This window comes from Danio rerio, chromosome 19 (assembly GCF_052040795.2).
Source record: "Danio rerio strain M-AB ecotype USA chromosome 19, GRCz13ab, whole genome shotgun sequence".
NCBI classification, from domain to species: domain Eukaryota; kingdom Metazoa; phylum Chordata; class Actinopteri; order Cypriniformes; family Danionidae; genus Danio; species Danio rerio.
This window is the reverse complement of record NC_141039.2, coordinates 5,602,501-5,621,521: the sequence shown is the minus strand read 5'-3', so window position 1 is coordinate 5,621,521 and position 19,021 is coordinate 5,602,501. Positions and strand designations below refer to the sequence as shown.

Sequence of the window (19,021 nt, the reverse complement as noted above, 5' to 3'; positions counted from 1 at the left end):
GCTTGTGTAAACTTTTGTTTTTTTAAAACAAAGAAGCTTTTGTTGCTAGTAACTTTTAGAGGGCAGATGCTGGATTAGGTTGAAGCTTTCTAGTTCATGTGTCAAATGCACTAGTGTTCATACCTTTTCAAATGAGGTATACTGTGACAGCTTGTCCAAAGCAAGAGGGGCGCTGGTTCAAATCCCGGCTGGGTCCGTTGGCATTTCTGTGTGGAGTTTGCATGTTCTTCCCATGTTGGTATGGGTTTCCACCAGGTGCTCCGTTTTTCCCCACAGTCCAAAGACTGCGATATAGGTGTATTCGATCAACTAAATTGGCAGTAGTGTATGAGTGTGTATGGATGTTTCCCAATACTGGGTTGCAGCTGGAATGCCATCCGCTGCGTAAAACATATACCCTTTGATAAATAAAGTGACCAAGCTGAAGGATAAGTTGTTTCAAATGTGTCTGCTGTTACTTTCACTTGAATATTGAAATTGAATTTTAGTGCTATATTACTCTTTTTTTCTTAACCAATAACTTAATGCACTACAGAATGTTACGTTTACAAACAAATGCACAAACCTTTCATGGTGTAATACCCACGAATCTCAAGTACTGTTAAAAGGGCTTTTTTTAGTCATGTTTACGTTAGATACTTTTACTCTACTTGCACTAAATTTTTGGGTAAGTAGTGGTACTTTTACTTAATTCTTTCCACCACTTCCTCCTACTGACGTTGAGATGTTCTACTACCACCTGTGCAGACATTAACCGTGTAACTGGGTTGTAACGCACAGTATGTTGCCAGATTAAGGTGAAAACTGCTTCAAGATTTCAACATTTCATCAATTGTGTGAGGTGATAAGCTTCATGCAAGATCTGGCAACTTTGCAAATATGGATAAAAATTTTTTTTTCATGACTAAATTGGGCCATACACTCAAAAAACTGCTTTGTTGGACTTAAAAAAAAGAGTGTCAAGTGGTTCCACGCAAGTTTGTTAAGTAGTTTCTACAAGCAACAAAATAGTTAAATGAACTAAAGAAATTCAGGTAAAGTTGACAAAATATTCCTTAGATACAACCCATTCAGATGTGTCATTTCTGCATTTAAGTTACTGTATGTATATTTTACTTAGTGATCTTACTGTGTTCAATTTATGAACACTTTTTTAAATGAATTTTTAAGTATTGTTTGTGTAAAACATGTTTTTAGAAACAAAATGAATTCATTCACTTTGCAAAGTCTCAGAATATAGTTGAAGTCAGAATTATTAGCCCTCCTTTGAATTTTTTTTCTTTTTTAAATATTTCCCAAATCATGTTTGACAGAGCAAGGAAATGTCTTAGAGCTGCACGATTCTGGCTAAAATGGGAATCACGATTTTTTTTGCCTAAAATAAAGATCACGGTTTTCTCAGGATTCTGTAGATGTAAAATACAGGTTAATATGAGTGGACTATTAGTATTGTTGTTCTCAAACATGTGGTAAAACACATTGTCGTGCTCTCGAGACAGCGGGTCAGTACACAGACGCCATTATAAGGACACAGATCACTGTCTATTCACGAGTCCCACAGAAAAGGGGATTGACAGGTGGCAATTATGTGTGTAACTTACCTCTATTCATTTACTGTATGATTTGTTTATGATTTTGTTTAATTTTTCTTTTTTAAATCGAAAATCAAATCATACCGTGACTTTAGTATTAAAAATGTAATCGAATCGAGGATTTGGAGGATCGTGACACCCTTAGTGGTAAATATATAATACTAAAAATATACAGTGGCAAAGTCAGACTTTTCTGTCTCTCTCTTATGCTTCTCTCAGCACATTACCAACTACTTCTACAAAAGCCTGAAAATCCACTTAAGTTTCATTTACTGATATCCTGTTTCTTTGCCTCTCTGCTATTAAAGATTTATGCCCCTCCATAACCCGGCGAGATCCTCACTCTTCCCCATTATACCCTATAACGGTGTGTGTGATTTGGTTCCTCTTGTGGACGAGGGTCTAAAAGCTCAGCTAGAGGAGCTTTATGCTGTTATTTATTTATTTTTTATGCAGCCATGCTACGAAAAGAGAAGCTTCCTCTGTCCATTTCCAATGGCTCCTTGGGGTCTGGTTTGCCGCGCCGTAAAAACATGATTACAAGGCGTTTTCCCACTTTATAACATGGTCAGTAAATTCCAGAATAATTATTGCAACAATTATACACTTGAATTGCCTGGTGCTGATGCAACGCTTTTGAAAGCTAATGAATTATGGATAATCTGGGCATACAGGTCATCTTATGTGTGTAAAGGGCGACATTATTCTGCTCTTTTAAACTGTAGCATTATAATATTTCCCCTATGGTGCACTTATAATGTCAAGCATTCAAGCCATGATATTTTTAGTTTTAGGTTTTCTTGACTATTTTACACCGGTTTTATAAACAGTATAATATGGATGATTTTCTTTTATAATAGACTTAAAAGTCTTGTTTTAAATAGTTAACCCCTGTCAAGCTGTTAAAGTGATAGTTTACCCCAAAATGAACATTTACTCACTATTTACTAACCCTCAAGTGCTTGTAAACCTTTAGGAGATTCTCGTTGAATCAAAATCATTTTACATCATATGATGTCCGTTTTACAAAATTCTACTAGCTAAATACTGAGTTTGAAAGCTAAAGTGTGAGTTTAAAAATCGAACTTTTAGGTAATTTGTGGTTTTATTGCATCTTTTCTACAGTTTACATCTTTTCAGAGAGTTTTTTTGTCTGTTTTTTCAGTAGTAACAACCCACAAAGCTTAATGTGAATATTAAAAATGTAACACAAAACCAATTATTATTTGTGTTTATTTGTTTTCCTACACATAAAAGATTTAAAGGTGTCATAAAAAAATGCAGTTTCAAATTCGTGTAACTTCTATTTTTTCGTGATAAACCTACATAAATTTGCATATTTGTATTTGAAACAACAGACATCTATTTTTTCAGTCGCTCAAGGGGCGTTTCCACTTTGAAACTAATGCAAATCCCACTTCTGTGATTGGCTGTCTTTGTCGCATGATATCCATTCAAGGCACAATACAACACTTTGTACACACTGCCACTTGTTGTTCATTTTTACCAAATGTTTGTTTGTTTCTGATTAGTAGTAACAATCAAGGAAGCTTAATGTGATTATTAAATATGTAACACACCAATTTATTTTATTTTTTGTGTGTTTTCCGACACATCAATGGTTTAAAGGCGTCATGAAATGCAGTTTCAAATTTGTATAGCTTATAATGTTGTTCAAGATTCATTTACTGTATGTATAAAGTAGCTTAACAAATCTTTTTTTTTTTTTTTGAAAATAGATGAAATAATTGTACAACTTAAAATAATTCTCTTTTTTCAGTCTCTCAAGGGCCGTTTCATCTTGCAGAAACTAATGCAAATATCCACTCAAGCCAAAGTGCAGTACTTACTGCCCCGTATTCTTCATTTTACCCTGTAACTTCTGTAAAACATATGTTGAAGTGCGTTTTTTTCCGGTTTAATAAAAAAAGTAGGCTAAATAAATAAACCGGTGTTGTAAAATTCATACAAATGTGAAATGTCTGAATTTTTGATCAGCTTTTCAACCAGCAATTGATCAATCGACAAACAAGGTCATGATCTGACCAATCAAAGCAGAGTAAGTTCTAGGAAATGAGGGATTTAGAAATAAGATGTATGTTAGACCTATGAATCAAAATTTGAAATAGGGTTTATCTCATCAGTTTTGTAAAAGAAACATATAATAATGCCGTTTGTAGAATATTTAAGAGAGCGTATTTTATTTATTTGTTTTTTCTATAGCCAAGGCCTGGCTCATTCTCTTTATTCACGCTGGAATAGCAACACAAGCTTAATGCTGATAGCTGAATCTCTGGCTATGTGAGATTTATGTAAAGCCTAATTCTTTTTTTTATTAAATTGATAGTGTATATATTTCCCCACCCATTATTATATTAATGTTAGATGTAAGCCTGCAAAGAAGCATTTCAGTTCAATTCAGATGTATGTGTAGAGCCCTTGCCATCATAAATATTGTTTTAGAGCAGCTTGACAGAGGTTTTTTTTTGCCTTACAACCCCCCAGAGCAAGCTGAAGGCGACGGTAGTGAATAGAAAGATCACAAATAACAGTATGTAAGGACATGAAAGTGAGTTGCAGGAAAGAGCATATTGAAATGCCGTGCATGGAATATTGTGCACATTGTTCATGCAGTATTGCTAATGTTAACGGTGGAATGGATTCTGATTCGGAATGAGTCAATCATCTTGTGCTTTTTGGTTCTATCAGTGGCCCACAATAGAATCCAAAAGAGATGATGTAAACAGCATTAGTAATGCGTAAAACATTGTCAAATTTAAATAAAATGTGTTCGCTACCAAATTTGATTCGAGCGGCAACAGCCTGATCAGATTGGATTGTGTTGTTGTCATTTCTATTGACTACTTTTACATCGTATATAATTATATCTAATATTCATTGTGTTTGGCAATGCCAACCCAAGCTCATTCTGAAAACGTAGCCCTGTGGACGTTTCTGGAGAACGCGATTTTTGTGGCCGGAGGTACGTACAGTATGGCCGCATTTAGTTTTTTCAAGCGAACGCTAAGGGGCGGTGTGACGCCGCTACTCTTCGCGCTCGCCGGCTGATGGCTCGCCTCCACCCTGTGGTGGGCTTTCTCGCTGCAACCAGTTAGCTCATCGCGTTTAAAAAAAAACAAAAAAAGCCTAACAAAAAATACTGTATTTACATTTAAAGCACCATTTATCTAGCTGTATATAGCCCCTTTCACACATACAGACCTTTCCAGAAAATTGCCGGCAATTTTCCGGAAAGGTTGTATGTGTGAACAGGTCCTTTTTGAAAATACCGGTAAATTCGTTCTGGCTATTTTCCGGAAAGAGAAGTTGTAACATTACCGGCAATTTGCCGGAATGCTGTGCTGTGTGAACGCAAAAGGAAGATTACCGGAATAAGCGCGTGCACGTCTAAAACGTGCTGACGTGAGACGTCTGCTTTAGCCAATTACAACAGTCAGACGCATTTACGTCCGCGCGGTTTGTGAGAATAAAAACCTTTGAATATTTTTCCAGACACATTTAGCTGCTAGAAGTTAGTCAGATCACGTTTATATGTTCTTCTTTATGCCAACTGTGTAAATAATCATCGATGAGATGCTTATGATAAGCCGTTGTTTGTTTACCTTCAAGCTTTGCGTGTGCCTGTGAGCGCCTGCACACGCACATATTATGAACTTCTCGACATGAGAAAGTGATCCTGCGAAAGTTGTTCACAATATTGATCATCCACAGAGTTTGTAATTTAGTCAAATGTTTACAAATACAAGCGCAGCCGTTTAAAGCTCATTTGTGGTGAATGATGTCAGAATTTACCGGTATTTTGGAATGGATGTGTGAATGCTCTTTTCCGGAAAATTTCCGTAACGTCCTCGCCTGTGTGAACAGCGCTTTTTTGAATATACCGGTAAAGTCGTTCCGGAAATTTTCCAGATATTTACCGGTATCACTGTGTGAAAGGGGCTTATGTGTTTACAGAGTTGTATGTACCTTCACTGTAAAATATACAGTCATTTCCACAGTAAAATACAGTTTATGAGCAATTCCATGAAAATGTCAACCTTGCCATGAAAAGAAAAAAGTTTTCACCAAAATAGCGAAACCGTTTCTACATTTTTTGCGCAGGTAAGTGTTTTACAGTACTTTAAAAATACTTAAAAATGTCTCTGTCAATGTTTTCAAACTATTATATTTGATTTACCAAAGTCAAACAAATGGCAATTTCACATCCGTCACATCCATAACGAAAAAGTGTCACATCCATAACAAAGATTTTCCCTCAAAAATGCAAAAATGTCCAAATAAAATAAAATAAATCAGTTTTGTTCTATAAAGAGCCAACTCTTATCCTTTTGTTGAGAATTATTTATTTTGGGTTGTGCAGTTTAATTCACAGAATTTTTACAAAATATGTTGCATACTGTAAACTCGCAGACTTTTTTTGTCACATCCAAAACGCTTGTTTATTTTCCTCATTTAAAGTATAAAAATGTTCACAGATTGAATTTTTTTGATCCCATAACTCTGTGTTTTGGAAAATATAAACAGATGATTCAATATAATGTTAACGTATACTTTCTCTGCAAATTTATGTTTTGAATTTTTACTGCAAATGTCACATCCATAACGCTGGAATCAGCCTTATATTTCAGTTAAATACTGTGTTTTTACGACAAAATGTTAACAGTGTGGACATTGGCTTGATTTCATCCTCAAATGCCACTGAATTATATAGCAGAGCACCTGCTTGTACACTTTTTTTTTTTTTCTTCTGAAACATCATTTTGAAAGGCCCCGAACGGAAAGGTATAAATTTAGTGTCAATACCAAGCTACAAGAGGTTTGAATCATACTTTTATTTTGCTATCGATCCAACCCTACTCTTTTATTCTGCTCAACTCCTTTCTCCGTAATACATACAGTACAACCACACACACAAGTCAGCCTTTTTTTTTTTTTACTTCGCAGTGGGAGAAACCGAGAGAAAGGTCTCTTACATCAGTTGACACAACCAGCAGACAGATGATCATTTTGTCTTAAAGGTCACAGAACATACTAAATGGCGGCTTCCAGTATTGTTCCAGCTTGTGTTTTATTCGCGTTCGCCCACCGGGTCTTCAGCTGTATTTTATGGCTGTCTTCCATTTAAGCAGGGCTGCTTCCGTCTCCAGCTCTCCGGGTTCGTTTTCTCTGCCTTCTCGGTTTTAATGAAAGTCTTCTTGTTCTTCATGCTGTTTACTATTGTTCTTCATTCAGGCCGTTTGAGTCCTGACCCGCTGTTGGACGTGGTGCTTGTTAAGGTTGGCACAGGGTCTTTTGGCTCGTTATATCCAGGTTTGAGCGGTGTAGCTCATTAAAGACAGCAGTACGCGATCTCTCTTGCGCACACACATATACACACACACACACACACACACTGACGGTTCGCTTTCCTTGCCTGGAAACTTTTCACGGTGGGCAGTTTGCTCTTTGTTCACTCTTTCTCTCCTGCTTTTGTGTGAAGGCCCATTAGCCGAGGTGTCTCCGCGGTGCTGAAGCTGGTGAAAGTTTTAGACGGGTTGCTGAGTTAAGGTGAACTAGAACCACCTGGAAACGAGAACTGCAATTATACTCGGTGGGAATATGTTTTTCATTTAACATGACAGCCGATGACCATCTTCTCATGGGTGTGTGCATGTGCAGTCGGAATTGTAAGAATTGAATTATTTTAAATTATCTTATCAATTTCTGTTTAGGCGATGCAGTGGCGCAGTAGGTAGAGCTGTCGCCTCACAGCAAGGTCACTGGTTTGAGCCTCGGCTGGGTCCGTTGGCGTTTGTGAGTTTGCATGTTCTCCCTGCTTTCGCATGGGTTTCCTCTGGGTGCTCCGGTTTTAGTATAAGGACATGCGGTACAGTTGAATTGGGTTGGCTAAATTATTCGTAGTGTATATGTGTGAATGAGTGTGTGTGGATGTTTCCCAGAGATGGGTTGCTGCTGGAAGGGCATCCGCTGCGTCAAAACGTGCTAGATAAGTTGGCGGTTCATTCCGCTGTGGCGACCCCAGATTAATAAAGGGACTAAGCTGAAAAGAAAATGAATGAATGAATGAATGAATGAATGACTAAAATGTATGTTTTAGTAATTTCAGTGTGCATTTTAGTATTTTTTTGTTTTATTTATTTAGCTTTGAATAGTTTTATTTACATTATATTTTATTACCATATTTTATTATTTATATATTATTTAATTTTTATATCCTAGCTTTTACTTATTTTACATAATGTAAGAGCTGAAATATAAAATATTTATTCCATTAAGAGCCAATCAATATTTTAACATTTTATAAAAAAATTGTAATGTTTACATTATATTGACAATATATATATATATATATATATATATATATATATATATATATATATATATATATATATATATATATATATATATATATATATATATATATACTGTAAGTTTTTGTAATTTCAGTGTTGAATTTATTATTAAAAATATTTCTGCTTTATAGCTTTAAATGATTTTATTTCTATTATATTTTATTTTCTATTACTTTTTCAATGTGAAATTGTTTTCTGTTGGGCCAAGTTATCATTAAATGTTTTTTTTATGTATATGTTTCTAAACTAGTTTTAGTTCACTTTATTTGAATTGATGGAAACCAACTCCTTTAAGACATCATAAACAAAATAATGATTTGCCATGTCATTCGTTCGTCAATAAACTGTGTCCGAAGACTCCACAGCAAGCTTTGCAACCGCCATTAGAAAAGACTTGACAATTTCCATTGATTAGGCCTGAAGTGTGGCATCTCAGTCTCTGGAGGCGTGATTATGATTATCTTGCAGACGCTGCAGCACAAACACGCTGGCCAAACTCCTGCGAGAGCGATGAAAGTGAGATCTTGCTGAGATCAGGCAGATCGTCGCCATCCTGCTTATAGATCTGTGGTTTGGAGGTGTTCAGACACTGGTTCTGATTGCAGCTGGAGGGAGGATTTAAACGGGAATAACGAGGAAGGAATTGGATGCTTCAGAAATGATGTGCTAAAACTGAAAAATGCATGAAAAGATGGTGTCCCAATATTTTCGGAAATCGGAATCTATATATTTATAATGCACGCTCAAACTCTTTGGTGTTTTCACATTCCGGGTTTCTTTGGAATATATATATATATATATATATATATATATATATATATATATATATATATATATATATATATATATATATATATATATATATATTCAATACTTACCTTGGTTTTTTAACACTGTTTTCGGTTCGGTTCTGATGGCTTGACACATGTTTTTCTTAAACACGTGTTTTTGTTATTCTATGCTAAGGCAATAGGATGAATTAGGGGTTAGGGAGAAAAAAAATAAGATCGATTTATTGCAATACACCTTTACTTTAAAGCCAAAAAAAGTACACTAGTTCTTATTGTAAAAAAACAAAACAAAACACTGAAATCTCACAGCTGCTGGTAGCCCGCATGCACAAACTGGACAACACATACGTTCCTACATTTTGAAAGTATACATATGAAGTTAATAAACATAAATTAACCATTTCAATTAAACATATTTGTACTTCAGTAAACATAAATAAACCATTTTAATTATCTCGGTGCTGAAAAAAGTGAGACGGTAGTCTGTAAGTTAACGCGGAACGAGTGCTTTTATAAGATGACAAAAGTCCGCATCTCCATTCACTAAAGACGGCTGCAAATCTTTAGCAATAAACATTCCCACTGCCTTTGGTTTTTTTATGTGTCTCTCGGAACCAGTTGGTTGTGTTTGCTGGAACAATTCAGCAAGTGATTGTTGCTATTTGGAGGACTTTATTACCTTCTCTGCTATCCTACCTTCAGACAGTGATATTGCTAGGTGATGGTGCCGCAGATTTGCAGTCAGGTTGGAAGTGTTTCCTTTTGAGTAGGCTATGTGTGGAAACCAATGCTTGCACAATGTTTTTTTATTTCATTAGCATTTTACTCAACGGCAAAACCAAAATGTGCTCACTCCGCAGATTCGAAAGCCATCAGTGTGGTGAGAAATCCGCCGCTTCCTCGTACTGCTTACTTCACCGCCGCTTGCCATGTGAAATTGTGGAATGATGGTTTAGCGCCCCCTAACTCTAGAGCATAGTGATGAAATATTTATATGCCGGGAGGAGTTTTCTCTCAGCTCGTAGACTTACAGGCACACACAAACCGTCAATTCGGAGAGACATAAAACGCACACAAATTATTTAAACGTAAAACCGGAAAAAATAAAAAAACGCAATTAACAAGCGCATATTGAATTGTGGATGTCGTACCGAACGGTTCAATATTATATTGAGAATTGTGGCATCCCTAATATATGTGAATGTACATACACAGTTGAAGTCAGAATTATTAGCCCGCCTGAATTATTAGCTCCCCTGTATATTTTCCCTCCAATTTCTGTTTCTGTTTAAGCTATATTTTTTTCGATAGTCTACAGAACAAACCATCGTTATACAATAACTTGCCTAATTACCCTAACCTGCCTAGTTAACCTAATTAACCGAGTTAAGCCTTTAAGTCTATAAGTTTATATGTCACTTTAAGCTGTATAGAAGTGTCTTGAAAAATATCTAGTCAAATATTATTTACTGTCATCATGGCAAAGATCAATAAATCAGTTATAAAATATGAGTTATTAAAACTGTTATGTTTAGAAATGTGTTGAAAAAAAGCATCATCATAAAAGCAAACAATGTGGAAAAAGTCCCTTGATTTCTATCTAATTTCTCTTTGCGGTATTTGACGTTGCCTCCCTTAAAATGCAACAGAGCCACTTTTTAAATTTGATTTCGGAGTAAATCCATAAATACGGAAGCATGCATGTCCAAAGAAGAGAGAGAAAATATTGACATTTAATATTTTCAGCTGTTTTGCCAAGCCTTACAGTGTATCCTGTCCCTGCTGTGGTGGGCAACATATTGAATGTTAGATGTGTGCATGTGTACAGTTTCTTGTTTCGTTGGCAAGATTGCGGTTATATCAAATCTCTCAGTGTTTGATGCTGTTGGAAACAGGAGATGCCTGTGATAGGAGACGGAGAAAGTGTGTGTGAGCTGTCTTAACTCTCATTACCTTTTATTTTTGCAACACCATAGGTACGAACAATGTGTGAACGTACCTTGATTAATTTTTACTAGTCTTTTTGTGAATATATATCATCGAATCTAACTTCTGAAATGCTTTTAAAACTTTGATCTAAATGCATAAAAATTGAAGTGTTCATTTTAAATTTGCCCAAAAAAGAGAGACATAATATCGACTTTTAATATTTTCAGCTATATTGCAAAGCCCTCTCCGCTGTTCATGCTGTGGTGGGCAGCATATTGAATGTCGTCTGTCTGTGTGTGTATGGCGGGTTACTTGTTTCGTTTGCAAGATGGTAGTTATCTCAAATGTTCTGAGTATTTGATGCTGTTGGATACAGGAGATGCCTGTAATAGGAGATGGAGAAAGTGTGTGTGTTGTCTTAACTCTTGTTTACTACCTTAACACCATAGGTACAAACATTAGCCCCTTTTACACAGTTATACTAGTAAGTATCCGGAAAATTTCTTGAACAAGTTTACCGATAATTCAAAAAAAGCACAGTTCACACAGGCAAGGGCGTTCTGGAATTTTTCAGGAAAAGACCGTTCACACATCCATTCCAAATTACCTGTAAATTCTGACATGATTAACCAGAAACGCTCTCTAAACGGCTGCACTTGTATTTGTAAACACAATAGGGGTCTTGCTTTTGTTGATGGTTTCACTTTTATTTAAAGCTTTAGCATTCATGCTGCTGCTTTTGTCCCAGAGACATCCAAGGGCAAAGCGTGAACCGCAGCTAAATTTTTACACATTTGACTACATTACAAACTCTGTGGATTTTGCAACACACTCTTTTCCAGGTGTATCTGTACGGACTGCAAGAAAGGGGCATATCATGAAGGGGTGTACCTTGTAGTAAGTTAGAGAGGCGTAACTCGCAGTTATCGAGATGGAATTGAACCATGCGAGTTGTCACAACGAGATGCTGTCGGCAAGATGGCAGAAATGAAAAAAAATTTCACCAAATGTTTTCATGAGTTTTTTCCAATTTATCCACAACCAATTTGTAATGAAGTTTACGGCCCTTTGGCCGCCGGGAAGAAGGAGGCGGAGAACCGACGGAGCTTTAAAATATTTATTAATAACAATGTTTTTAAAATTTTAATAATAACAAAACTGAAAGCAAAAGTAAAATATGTCCGGGCCCGGTCCTCTCTCGGCTTCCTCTGCCGTCGTTCCTCCTTTTATCGTCCAGAGCTCCTTCCGTGGGATCCGAAGCAGGTGCGCACCGCAGGTGTATCCACTTACGTGGTGGCCTCACTCCGTTCCCACGGCTCCCTCGCCACACAATTCATTTGACGTATTATTATATTCATTCGATTAGCAACTCCACCATATCTTCATCATCATGGTTAAGTTTAGGGTTGGGGAAAGTGTAGACGTTAATAACGATGATTGTTGGGTTTAGGATTGGGGAAGGTGTAGACTGTGATAATAACTGTGATGGTTGGGGAAGGTGTAGATGTTAATAACTGATTGTGATGGTTGGGTTTAGGGCTGTTAAAGGTGTAGATGTTAATGACTGTGATGGTTGGGTTTTGGGTTGGGGAAGGTGTGGATGTTAATCACTGTGATGGTTAGGTTTAGGGTTGGGGAAGGTGTAGATCTTAATAACTGTGATCGTTGGGTTTAGGTGTGTGGAAGGTATAGAGGTTAAACGATAGTTGGGTTTAGGGTTGGGGAAGGTGTAGACATTAATAATTATAATGGTTGGGTTTAAATGTGTGGAAGGTGTAGAGGTTAAACGATGGTTGGGTTTAGGATCGGGGAAGGTGTAGACGGTAATAATTATGATGGATGGGTTTAGGTGTGGAGTAGATGTAGACGTTAATAATTATGACGATTGGGTTTAGGTGTGGAGTAGGTGTAGACGTTAATAATTATGATGGATGGGTTTAGGTGTGGAGTAGATGTAGACGTTAATAATTATGACGATTGGGTTCAGGTGTGGAATAGGTGTAGACGTTAATAATTATTATGGATGGGTTTAGGTGTGGAGTAGGTGTAGACGTTAATAATTATGACGGTTGGGTTTAGGGTTTGGGAAGATGTAGACGTTAATAACTGATGGTTGGGTTTAGGGTTGGAGAAGATGTAGACATTGATAACTGTGATGGTTGGGTTTAGGGTTTTGGTAGGTGTAGACGGTAAACAATGATGGTTGTGTTTATGGTTGTGGTAGGTGTAGACGTTAATGACTGTGATGGTTGGGTTCAGGTGTGGAGTAGGTGTAGATGTTAATCACTGATGTGCAGCGCCATCTTGCCGACAACATAGTTTTGATGTGGGTCTTCATAACTTCAAGTTACACCTCTAACAAACTACTAGTAAGTTTTCCTTCTGCGTTCACACAAAGCAGCATTCCGGGAAATTACCAGGAATGTTGCAACTTCTCTTTCTGGAAAATTGCCGGAACGAATATACTAGTATTTTTAAAAAGGGCTCGTTCACTGCCCTTTCTGGAAAACTGCCAGTAATTTTCCGGAAAAGTCTGTGTGTGAAAGGGTATCTTTAAACATTAGCCCCTATTTGTGGTTATATCTTAGACTCAACAAAGTTTGAAATGCAAACGCTTTAAATTTTTTTTTTATTGCTGAGTAAATGCATAAAAAAGAAAGTTTTTGCTGTTGTTCAACCTAATTATTCAAAATGAGCTATTTTATTATTTTATTATTTTTTACTATTCTATTATTTTTAATCCATTTATATATTTGTAAAAACATTTATGTTACCTTAATTGATTTGTGTTTGGACAACATGAAGGAATCGTGGTGAACCCAGCATTTGTTTTACAGTGTTTGCATTAAATTTGGCTACAAAGAGAGATAAAATTTCGACTTTCATTATTTTCAGCTATGTTGCTAAGCCCTCTACGCTGTTCCTGCTGCGGTGGGCAACATATTGAATGTTGTCTCTGTGTGTGTGTGTGTGTGTGTGTGTGTGTGTGTGTGTGTGTGTTTGTGTGTGTGTGTGTGTGTGTGTGTGTGCGCGTGTGTAGTTACTTGTTTCGTTTGCAAGATGGTAGTTATATCAAATGTTCTCAGTGTTAGATGCTGTTGGAAACAGGAGATGCCCGCGATAGGAGACGGAGAAAGTTTATGAGCGTATGTGTCTGTGTGTGTGTTGTCTTTGTTCTCCCTTCAGTAGAATCAGATAAGGGTTTCCGAGAGGCGATACGAAAGCCATTGGAGCTCATTTTACACATCCAGACACATGAGCCCAATCCGCAGCGAGACACAAACACTCAGGAAGATTGAGTGTCCGGCCTTAGCCAAAGAACGGATCAAAGAATCAGTCCCGCGTCTCGGGCCGACAAAAAGAAACGAGCGGCTGCGTTGTTTTGTAGCTGTGAGAGATTGAGGGAAAAAGAAGGACGGAAGGGGGAGAAGGAAAAAAAAAACATGACGAATCAGCTCCACGGGCGAACTCATTATGAGAAATCAACGAGCCACAGAAATGCTCTTTTATCAAACTCTGACACCTATAAACAGGGCAACAACCCACTGGGATAATGCTGTAACGAGAGGTGTGCGTGTTTGTGTTTCACCCTAATAGTCTGCGCTTTGAAAAATAACACTTCGACGGGGTGCCTCAAGTCCCTTTAAAACACAATTGTAGGCTGATTCAATAAGGGATGAATGCAGCTCTGGTATTTTTAGCTGTATGGATTATTAGTCATTGTTTTGAATTCGGTTAGCACTGTCACCTCACAGCATGAAGGTTGTGGGTTCAAGTCCCGACTGGACCAGGAGGTCCTTCTATGTGGAGTTTGCATATTTTGACATTGTGATATTTTGTTTTTCTGCGATGTGAATACATATTCACCAAAAACATTCATTTATCTTTCATTTCCCTACTGAAAAAATCGGCTTAAACCAGCCTAGGCTGGTTGGCTGGTTTGAGCTGGTTGACCAGGCTGGTTTTAGAGGGGTTTTGGCCACTTCCAGGCTGGTTTCCAGCCATTTCCAGCCTGGTCTTAACTGGACAGGCTGGGAGATGACCAGTTAAAACCAGCTTTACCTGCCTAGCCAGGCTGGGAGCCCAGTCAAAACCAGCTATATCCAGCTTAAACCAGGCTGATCAAGCTGGTTTTAGCTGGAATTGGCTGGTCATTTTCAGGCCTGACCAGCTAAGACCTGGAAATGGCTGGAATCCAACCTGGAAATGGCCAAAACCCCTCTAAAACCAGCCTGGTCAACCAGCCAACCAGCCTAGGCTGGTTTAAGCAGGATTTTTCAGCAGGGTTAGATGGATTGGGTGATTTTGTAAGGGTGTATACAAAAAAAAAAGAAAGAAATTGCAAGCAAGTGTAATGTGAGTAGGATGCTGGACAAGGGAATGAGGATCCAAACGCAGGGTTTATTATACAGAGATGATCACAATGTGAAAACAGATGTATGTAGGCAAATCCAGAGTCGTAGTCAAAAACACAGGCAATAGGTCAGTAGAGGCAGGCAACAGGCAACATAAACAAACAAACAAAGCGAGGGTCAAAAACACGACAAGACAAGACAAGGAAAACGCATTGTAATGTTCACAAAACTGTTCAACAAGACTCAGCAACAATGTGTGTGTGTTTGTGCTGTTTTTATAGTCCTTGTAATCTTTGAGCAGCATCAGCTGTGTGAGTTTATTTGGAATATATTCCCTCGCTGTAAGAAATATGGCCGGGTCCCACAGCTCCCGCAATACAGCCACGGGATTGCAGACCTCTATGTCCCAGAGCTGGGTTGCGGCTGTAAGGGTATCCGCTGTGTAAAACATGCTGGAATAGTTGGCGGTTCATTCCGCTGTGGCGACACCTGATAAATAAGGCACTAAGCCAAAGGAAAATGAAAGAAAGAAGGGAATAAAAATGTTTTACTTTGTTCTAATGTGCACTGTAAAAAATGCTGGGTTGTTTTAGACCAACTTTGGGTCAAATATGTACAAAAACAACTCAAATCATGCATTTTCTTTTTAACTTAATCTCTTTATTAATCAGGGTCTCCACAAACCTAACTGCCAACCTATACAGCATATGTTTTACGCAGCGGTTGCCCTTCCAGCCACAACCCAGCACCTATAAACAGCCACACAGTCTTGCATTCACACTCATACACCACAGCCAGTATAGCTTATTCAACTCACCTGGACCACATGTCTTTTAGACTGTGGGGGAAACCGGAGCACCCGGAGGAAACCCACACGAACACGGGGAGAACATGCAAACTCCACACAGAAATGCCAGCTGACCCAGCCGAGACTTGAACCAGCGACCTTGTGAGGCGATCATGCTTCTCACTGCGCCACCGTGCCGCCCCTACAACAACAACTGTTGGGTTAAAAAGTATCATTTAATTTTAATAAAAAAAAAATGAACCCACTGTTGGATTTGTCATTATTTGAGCTACAACGTGTGTACTACAATACATTTCACTGTCTCTGCAGAATGAAATGAAGTTCGCTCATACCCAAAGTCGACTCCCAACATCATCCAGGAATCAATTTCAGACTGTTGACTTTCCTAAGGTCTCCCACATTCATTTGCGCTGCATTTGTGCGTTCCCAGCAGGAGAGAGCAAGCTCCTCCAGAACGTTCACAGCTGCAGCTCGAGCAGGACTGCCATCGCAAGACGACGTTCAGCCGGAATCCCAGCGGCGTCCATCAAACAAACCTCGATGTCGTTCGGCAAATATTACCCAAGCTGTTTATCCAGGCTTTCCCCGCCTAGAATAAACAAGCACTGATTAATTAATGACAAACACACACTGAGATGAGGAGCAAACAAACACTCGCGCGGAGCACATCCCCAGAATTAACAGACGCACGCACACGCTTTTCTCTTGTGGAGTTTAGATCAGCGCCACTCGCTCCTGTCTCCGTCTATTTTAAATTGGCATCCTTCGAAACAGCTGGGTTCAACCAAACACGAACAGCAAACACCCGTCCCTGCAGATGACTGAATTATCATATTTATGGTGTCTTGTGACCCCGTGAGCTCTGTAATAAAGAGCGCTGATTCTGATCGGATGAGTGTTTGATACACAGATGATGCACGTCTAAGTGTGGGGAAATTTGAGAAGAAGGAAATACACAGGGGGGATGAATATTTAATGCTTGTATGCATTGCAGCGCTCAAAGAAAGAAGCCTTGTTAGGCAGATCTTTTTACTCTTAAACATAAATGTTATTTACTGCCATTTTAAAAGGATAGTTCACCCAAAACTTTGAATTTACTCATTATTTACTCTACTTTTACCTCAGGTGGTTCCAAACCTTTATGAGATTCTGAAACGGTAACCATTGATTTCCAAGTTCTGGAAGTGTTGGAAGATTTCCTGCATTGTAATTTAAGCTACGACCAAGAACCATGAACAAATAGGAGTGGCGAATCTGCGCGACAACTTCAAACTAGTGTGGGGAAAACATCAAAACAGCTTTTTTCCTGGTTTTATTATCGCACAATTACCGCTACAGTTTGTTTCAACAAAGGCTTATTCTGAAAACTTAGCCCTGAACGGAATTCTGGAAATCCCGAATTATATAGCTAGAAGTACGTATTTTGACTTTAAAACGAACGTGACAGGGTACGACACCGTTCCGACATCGTTTTTGCTCTTACTAGCTAACCGCTTACCTATGTATGAATGGCTTTCCCACTGTTACCAGTTTGCTAGCTCGCCATGTACATAGGAGGACTTTAGTTGCAGAGAGGAGTTGACAATGATGATGGGGTTCGAGTTCGGCGAAGAACTGTTCCACAAAGCAGGTGTGAAAAAGACAGAAGGCAAAAAATAAAATAAACAAGTAAACAACAGAGTGAGAATGTGGTCAAATCTGAAAATGTGGTAAAAATCAGGCGAGGACTTTTCTTTTTCTGGATTGCTTTTTAAAACTGTCAGTTGTATTTAGGGAAGGGGTGAGGCTGGCCAATTGGTGCTTTTGAAAACATTATTGGTTGGGTTTAGGGAAGGAGGAGGGCGGCTCAGTCAGTTAGTCAGTCAGTCGACATTGGCCTCTGGTGGATTTACGCGAGAACAGCAGGGCAAATGGCATTACTTGAATTTGAATTTTAAAAAAGTATACTGCGCCCTCTGGTGGATTCACAAAAACAAAAGTAGCTCCCGGGACCTATTTGGCGCTCTCCAGAATTGTACATAGGGGTATGTTTTTAGAATGAGCCTGGGTTGGTTTGCTTATGTTTGCTGTGAGGTATTATTATATAACGTGGGGAAGTTAAAGTTTGTTTTTGGCTGAAAAAGTTTTGTAAATGGCCCGTAAAATTCCAATAAATCAGAAAGGCATAACCTATAGGTAGTGTAATATTAACTGATTAAATATCAATAGTGAAATATTTAAAATGATGCAATAATGTTTTTGCTTTTGGCTTTGCTCTCTCACTTTTTATCTTCTCACCCACAAGGAGGTAATAATAATAATAATAATAATAATAATAATGATATCAATATTTTAACGCTTATTTTAATCTAAAAAAAAAAACGGGATTGCACTAATTTATTTATTTAAACGTTTTTTGTTATTGTCTGCCTTTTGGAGTTAAGGACTGCTGGTTTTGGCATTATATAGTTTAGTAATTTTTTCCCTTTTTTACGTCATTGCATTATTTTAATGTCACGCAATTTGTTTCGAATGGTATTGAAATAGGTATTGAATAGCGATATTTTTCAACGTATCGTATTGAAGTTGGAAATTTAAGTATTGTGACAACACTACATATACATAATAATTACCTTTTGTAACTCGTTTCACCCAACACTCTCTACAGTGTAAAAAGATATCAGAAATATCGTATCGTATACCTACATTTAACAGTAACGTCTGGATTAGTGTTGTATATTATGCTACAAAAACCCTGTTATTTTACAGATTTATTTCTCTATTTTTTCTTATGCATTATATTATTTAAAATACTAAAATGTTAATAAAAGTCACTTTGTTGAACTGTAGAGTTGAATTTTCAACATCAAAAGTCGACAGAGCTGAGATCAACATCCCATAAAATATCAATAAATATCAATAGCAAAATATTTCAAATGATGCAATCTTGCTTTTGCTTTTGGCTTTACTCTCTCATATTTTCTCTTCTCACCCACAGGGAGATAATAATAATAATAATAATAATAATAATAATAATAATAATTAATAATGGTATCAAGATTTTAACACTTTTATTTTAATCTAGAAATAAGACCTGATTGCACTCGTTTATTTTTTTTATTTATTTAAACATTTTTTTTGTCATTTACTGCTTTTTGGACTTAAGGACTGCTGGTATTAGCATTATATATTT

The 19,021-nt window shown here is 37.6% G+C and overlaps 1 protein-coding gene and 2 long non-coding RNA genes across 10 annotated transcripts in view; 2 read left to right on the top strand and 1 right to left on the bottom strand.

The window, feature by feature from the left end:
- The window catches only part of khdrbs3 (KH domain containing, RNA binding, signal transduction associated 3), a 218,038-nt gene that overhangs the window by 21,924 nt on the left and 177,093 nt on the right, over positions 1-19,021 (top strand). The gene's annotated exons all lie outside the window — the stretch shown is intronic.
- On the top strand, positions 12,128-14,118 carry LOC147832433 (uncharacterized). Its single transcript, XR_015516422.1, has 3 exons — positions 12,128-12,263; positions 12,393-12,535; positions 12,720-14,118. It is a non-coding gene; the product is annotated as an uncharacterized LOC147832433 (long non-coding RNA).
- Positions 15,068-16,772, bottom strand: LOC141378995 (uncharacterized). The gene is made up of 4 exons (XR_015516420.1): positions 16,508-16,772; positions 16,182-16,438; positions 15,859-16,030; positions 15,068-15,545 (listed from the first exon to the last, which is right to left on the bottom strand). It is a non-coding gene; the product is annotated as an uncharacterized LOC141378995 (long non-coding RNA).